The sequence below is a fragment of the Coregonus clupeaformis genome, chromosome 6 (assembly GCF_020615455.1).
Source record: "Coregonus clupeaformis isolate EN_2021a chromosome 6, ASM2061545v1, whole genome shotgun sequence".
Lineage (NCBI taxonomy): Eukaryota > Metazoa > Chordata > Actinopteri > Salmoniformes > Salmonidae > Coregonus > Coregonus clupeaformis.
In genome coordinates this window covers 19,803,265-19,810,549 of record NC_059197.1, presented here as the reverse complement: position 1 = coordinate 19,810,549, position 7,285 = coordinate 19,803,265, and positions in this window count along the sequence as shown.

Genomic DNA, 7,285 nt, shown 5'->3' with positions numbered 1-7,285 from the left:
TTGTATAGTGCCTCAAAATCATCACACATAACATAGCAGGCACTGCTATCATCCTCTTTTACCACTTCACCAGATCTTTTCCAAACATTATATTTCTGGCCCTCCCTTCTCTTTATTTTCAGCTCTCCAATTTCACAGCTTTTCTCTTATTGAATTAAACTCCAACATTGTCCTTTTTGCCTATGTGGACTGGATCAACGTTAACTTTTTCTGCCCATTCCCAAAAGCTTTTCGCGATTGGCTGTGTAGACTATATGGTGCGCAAACAGTTTTGCAGATATAGGCTAACCGTGGGAGCTGCGGGTTAAGAGTCAACCCACACATCACTACTATACACACTCATACAGACAGACCCTATACAGTACACACACATATAGTCAGTGACACTTTGATCCCAGTGTCAGTGTGTTTGTTAACAGATCTTAGATCCTAGGTCTGCCACGTCTAACTGTTGATGTATACACAGGCAGAGAGGTAAGGCCTCCCCATTCCCAGGCCACTTCCACAGGGCAGACAGTTGTAGGCTACAGTACCTGATCTGAACACAGGCTGCTAGGATTAATTGGAGTTAGAGATGTAGAACATTCCAGCCCTTCAGTTTAAAATAGGGGACCTCAAACCTATGGGGGGGGTTGGATAGAGTGCCCATGGGACAAAGACTGCATCTGTAACGGGGGTCAGAGTGCTTCTAACAGCTTAGCTTCCTCCACTGTCCGACTTCCCCATACTGGGCTCGAACCAGTGATCCTCTGCTTCGCAACACACGAGACTGCCCTCCTTGACAAAGTGTAAACCGATTGAGCCATACAAAAGGTCAGCTAGGTCACCCATGATACAAGTCAGTATTCGACGTCCATCCATGTCTTAGGATGTTGGGAGATGATGTGGAAACCGGCCACTAGGGGCAACAGTGAGTGCTGTTACCTTCAAGTAGGTTTCGTTTATCCTAGGGCCTTGTGGACGTGGATGGTCATAAGCATCTGCCTCTGATTCCAAAGGTTGTGAATTCAAATCAAGCAATAAAAAACTGTTTTGGGGATTTTTGTCTTAAGCCTATACCAAACCTTAACCCTTACCTTAACCATTCGGAGTTAATGCCTAAACTTTACCTTAAAAATGTGGAGTTAATGCCTAAACTTAACATTAAACATGAAATTAGATGTTTGCAACAACTTTGAAATTTGACGTTTGAGAAACATGGATGAAAGTCTAATTCTGACGTGAGAGCTAGTTGAAAAAGGTACCTCTTGGATGGCTCCATCGGCACCATGGAGCAAGCTGTGAAGTGAGCTTACCGTATGTTTTTAACTCTGTTACACACCTAAACCATGTACTTTGGGAAACTGTGGAGACTAATAAAATAATGAACACACACACAAACCAATCAACCTCCGGATTGTGGTAGAGTTCCCTTATCAGCAGTTTATTATTGACACAACATACAGTTTAGTAACCACCTCCCCATTCCCTGAACGGCTGAAGTGTTTGTCTTCATCCTTTAGTCCTTGCCTCTCAATCAGACACGGATGTTATCTAGGAAACCAGGTGAGTGGTGTCATCAGCAGAGTGAGGCGCAGGATGACGAAAGGCTTAACTCAATGGGACTTCCTGGTTTAACAGGTTACATTAAATAAATAAAAGGAAGAACAAAACATTGGAGGACTGCTGTTGAATTTCTCTGCTAGGTGGACACATCGTCTGTCTAGAGAAAGAATAATCTGCTGTTCTTGTGCGAGCCCTGCTGGTGTGTGTGTGTGTGTCTGTGTGTAACACCTTGAGTGAATGAGTGAGTGAGAGAATGAGTGAGAGAGACAGTAGTGCAGAAGAGTGCATACTAAAATAGAGTGTGGAAAAGTCATTTCTAAACTCTGCCATTCCCTATATGGCTGAGTTCCCCTCAGGCTCTATATGGCTTGACATTAACACTGTTTTTCATGTGGCCCGGTCACAGACACATACACACATGCACCCCCACACCCCCCACCCACACACACACAGATGCAAGGGAGAGAGCTAATATGGACGAGCAAGAAGACAGACATACACAATCTCTCTCTCTCTCTCTCTCTCTCTCTCTCTCTCTCTCTCTCTCTCTCTCTCTCTCTCTCTCTCTCTCTCTCTCTCTCTCTCTCTCAATTCAATTTAAGGGGGCTTTATTGGCATGGGAAACATATGTTTACATTGCCAAAGCAAGTGAAATAGATAATAAACAGAAGTGAAATAAACAATCAAAAAGAACAGTAAACATTAAATGTCATATTATGTCTATATACAGTGTTGTAACGATGTGCAAATAGTTGAAGTACAAAAGGGAAAATAAATAAATATGGGTTGTATTAACATTGGTGTTTGTTCTTCACTGGTTGCCCTTTTCTTGTGGCAACAGGTCACAAATCTTGCTGCTGTGATGGCACACTGTGTTATTTCACCCAATAGATATGGGAGTTTATCAAAATGTGATTTGTTTTCGAATTCTTTGTGGGTCTGTGTAATCTGAGGGAAATATGTGTCTCTAATATGGTCATACATTTGGCAGGAGGTTGGGAAGTGCAACTCAGTTTCCACCTCATTTTGTGGGCAGTGTACACATAGCCTGTCTTCTCTTGAGAGCCAGGTCTGCCTACGGCGACCATTCTCAATAGCAAGGCTATGCTCACTGAGTCTGTACATAGTCAAAGCTTTCCTTAACTTTGGGTCAGTCACAGTGGTCAAGTATTCTGCCACTGTGTACTCTCTGTTTAGGGCCAAATAGCATTCTAGTTTGCTCTGTTTTTTTGTTAATTCTTTCCATTGTGTCAAGTAATTATCTTTTAGTTTTCTCATGATTTGGTTGTGTCTAATTGTGTTGCTGTTCTGGGGCTCTGTGGGGTCTGTTTGTGTTTGTGAACAGAGCCCCAGGACTAGCTTGCTTAGGGGACTCTTCTCCAGGTTAATCTCTGTAGGTGATGGCTTTGTTATGGAAGTTTTGGGAATCGCTTCACAAAACTCTGCATGCATTACTTGATATTTTAAGTTGTACACCGAATACATTTTTGCAGAATTCTGTATGCAGAGTCTCAATTTAGTGTTTGTCCCATTTTGTGAATTATTGGTTGGTGAGCAGACCCCAGACCTCACAACCATAAAGGGCAATGGGTTCTATAACTGATTCAAGTATTTTTAGCCAGATCCTAATTGGTATGTCAAATGTTATGTTCCTTTTGATGGCATAGAAAGCCCTTCTTGCCTTGTCTCTCAGATCGTTCACAGCTTTGTGGAAGTTACCTTTGGCGGTGATGTTTAGGCCGATTTACGGTTTCTAGATGAAATGTGTATTTGTGGTCCTGGCAACTGGACCTTTTTGGAATACCATTTTTCTTTTGATTTACTGTCAACATGAAATTAGATGTTTGCAACAACTTTGAAATTTGACGTTTGTGAAACATGGATGAAAGTCTAATTCTGACGTGAGAGCTAGCTGAAAAAGGTACCTCTTGGATGGCTCCATCGGCGCCATGGAGCTAGCTGTGAAGTGAGCTTACCGTATGTTTTTAACTCTGTTACACACCTAAACCATGTACTTTGGGAAACTGTGGAGACTAATAAAATAATGAACACACACACAAACCAATCAACCTCCGGATTGTGGTAGAGTTCCCTTATCAGCAGTTTATTATTGACACAACATACAGTTTAGTAACCACCTCCCCATTCCCTGAACGGCTGAAGTGTTTGTCTTCATCCTTTAGTCCTTGCCTCTCAATCAGACACGGATGTTATCTAGGAAACCAGGTGAGTGGTGTCATCAGCAGAGTGAGGCGCAGGATGACGAAAGGCTTAACTCAATGGGACTTCCTGGTTTAACAGGTTACATTAAATAAATAAAAGGAAGAACAAAACATTGGAGGACTGCTGTTGAATTTCTCTGCTAGGTGGACACATCGTCTGTCTAGAGAAAGAATAATCTGCTGTTCTTGTGCGAGCCCTGCTGGTGTGTGTGTGTGTGTCTGTGTGTAACACCTTGAGTGAATGAGTGAGTGAGAGAGTGAGTGAGAGAGACAGTAGTGCAGAAGAGTGCATACTAAAATAGAGTGTGGAAAAGTCATTTCTAAACTCTGCGATTCCCTATATGGCTGAGTTCCCCTCAGGCTCTATATGGCTTGACATTAACACTGTTTTTCATGTGGCCCGGTCACAGACACATACACACATGCACGCACCCCCCACACACACACACAGATGCAAGGGAGAGAGTTAATATGGACGAGCAAGAAGACAGACATACACAATCTTTCCCTCTCTCTCTCTCTCTCTCTCTCTCTCTCTCTCTCTCTCTCTCTCTCTCTCTCTCTCTCTCTCTCTCTCTCTCTCTCTCTCTCTCTCAATTCAATTTAAGGGGCTTTATTGGCATGGGAAACATATGTTTACATTGCCAAAGCAAGTGAAATAGATAATAAACAGAAGTGAAATAAACAATTAAAAAGAACAGTAAACATAAAAAGTCAAAATAATAGAGAATTTAAATGTCATATTATGTCTATATACAGTGTTGTAGCGATGTGCAAATAGTTGAAGTACAAAAGGGAAAATAAATAAATATGGGTTGTATTAACATTGGTGTTTGTTCTTCACTGGTTGCCCCTTTTCTTGTGGCAACAGGTCACAAATCTTGCTGCTGTGATGGCACACTGTGTTATTTCACCCAATAGATATGGGAGTTTATCAAAATGTGATTTGTTTCAATTCGTTGTGTGTGTGTATTTATGGGAATATTGGGGGGGGATGGGAGACACATAGCCTGTCTTCTCTTGAGAGCCAGGTCTGCCTACGGCGACCATTCTCAATAGCAAGGCTATGCTCACTGAGTCTGTACATAGTCAAAGCTTTCCTTAACTTTGGGTCAGTCACAGTGGTCAGGTATTCTGCCACTGTGTACTCTCTGTTTAGGGCCAAATAGCATTCTAGTTTGCTCTGTTTTTTTGTTAATTCTTTCCATTGTGTCAAGTAATTATCTTTTAGTTTTTCTCATGATTTGGTTGTGTCTAATTGTGTTGCTGTTCTGGGGCTCTGAGGGGTCTGTTTGTGTTTGTGAACAGAGCCCCAGGACTAGCTTGCTTAGGGGACTCTTCTCCAGGTTAATCTCTGTAGGTGATGGCTTTGTTATGGAAGTTTTGGGAATCGCTTCACAAAACTCTGCATGCATTACTTGATATTTTAAGTTGTACACGGAATACATTTTTGCAGAATTCTGTATGCAGAGTCTCAATTTAGTGTTTGTCCCATTTTGTGAATTCTTGGTTGGTGAGCAGACCCCAGACCTCACAACCATAAAGGGCAATGGGTTCTATAACTGATTCAAGTATTTTTAGCCAGATCCTAATTGGTATGTCAAATGTTATGTTCCTTTTGATGGCATAGAAAGCCCTTCTTGCCTTGTCTCTCAGATCGTTCACAGCTTTGTGGAAGTTACCTGTTGCGATGATGTTTAGGCCGATTTACGGTTTCCTAGATGAAATGTGTATTTGTGGTCCTGGCAACTGGACCTTTTTGGAATACCATTTTTCTTTTTTGATTTACTGTCAACATGAAATTAGATGTTTGCAACAACTTTGAAATTTGACGTTTGAGAAACATGGATGAAAGTCTAATTCTGAGGCGTGAGAGCTAGCTGAAAAGGGTACCTCTTGGATGGCTCCATCGGGCGCCATGGAGCTAGCTGTGAAGTGAGCTTACCGTATGTTTTTAACTCTGTTACACACCTAAACCATGTACTTTGGGAAACTGTGGAGACTAATAAAATAATGAACACACACACAAACCAATCAACCTCCGGATTGTGGTAGAGTTCCCTTATCAGCAGTTTATTATTGACACAACATACAGTTTAGTAACCACCTCCCCATTCCCTGAACGGCTGAAGTGTTTGTCTTCATCCTTTAGTCCTTGCATCTCAATCAGACACGGATGTTATCTAGGAAACCAGGGTGAGTGGTGTCATCAGCAGAGTGAGGCGAGGATGCCGAAAGGCTTAACTCAATGGGACTTCCTGGTTTAACAGGTTACATTAAATAAATAAAAGGAAGAACAAAACATTGGAGGACTGCTGTTGAATTTCTCTGCTAGGTGGACATCGTCTGTCTAGAGAAAGAATAATCTGCTGTTCTTGTGCGAGCCCTGCTGGTGTGTGTGTGTGTGTGTCTGTGTGTAACACCTTGAGTGAATGAGTGAGTGAGAGAGTGAGTGAGAGAGACAGTAGTGCAGAAGAGTGCATACTAAAATAGAGTGTGGAAAAGTCATTTCTAAACTCTGCGATTCCCTATATGGCTGAGTTCCCCTCAGGCTCTATATGGGTCTTGACATTAACACTGTTTTTCATGTGGCCCGGTCACAGACACATACACACATGCACACCCCCACACACACACACAGATGCAAGGGAGAGAGTTAATATGGACGGAGCAAGAAGACAGACATACACAACTCTCTCTCTCTCTCTCTCTCTCTCTCTCTCTCTCTCTCTCTCTCTCTCTCTCTCTCTCTCTCTCTCTCTCTCTCTCTCTCAATTCAATTTAAGGGGCTTTATTGGCATGGGAAACATATGTTTACATTGCCAAAGCAAGTGAAATAGATAATAAACAGAAGTGAAATAAACAATCAAAAGAACAGTAAACATTAAATGTCAGATTATGTCTATATACAGTGTTGTAATCGATGTGCAAATAGTTGAAGTACAAAAGGGAAAATAAATAAATATGGGTTGTATTAACATTGGTGTTTGTTCTTCACTGGTTGCCCTTTTCTTGTGGCAACAGGTCACAAATCTTGCTGCTGTGATGGCACACTGTGTTATTTCACCCAATAGATATGGGAGTTTATCAAAATGTGATTTGTTTTCGAATTCTTTTGTGGGTCTGTGTAATCTGGAAATATGTGTCTCTAATATGGTCATACATTTGGCAGGAGGTTGGGAAGTGCAACTCAGTTTCCACCTCATTTTGTGGGCAGTGTACACATAGCCTGTCTTCTCTTGAGAGCCAGGTCTGCCTACGGCGACCATTCTCAATAGCAAGGCTATGCTCACTGAGTCTGTACATAGTCAAAGCTTTCCTTAACTTTGGGTCAGTCACAGTGGTCAAGTATTCTGCCACTGTGTACTCTCTGTTTAGGGCCAAATAGCATTCTAGTTTGCTCTGTTTTTTTGTTAATTCTTTCCATTGTGTCAAGTAATTATCTTTTAGTTTTCTCATGATTTGGTTGTGTCTAATTGTGTTGCTGTTCTGGGGCTCTGTGGGGTCTGTTTGTGTTT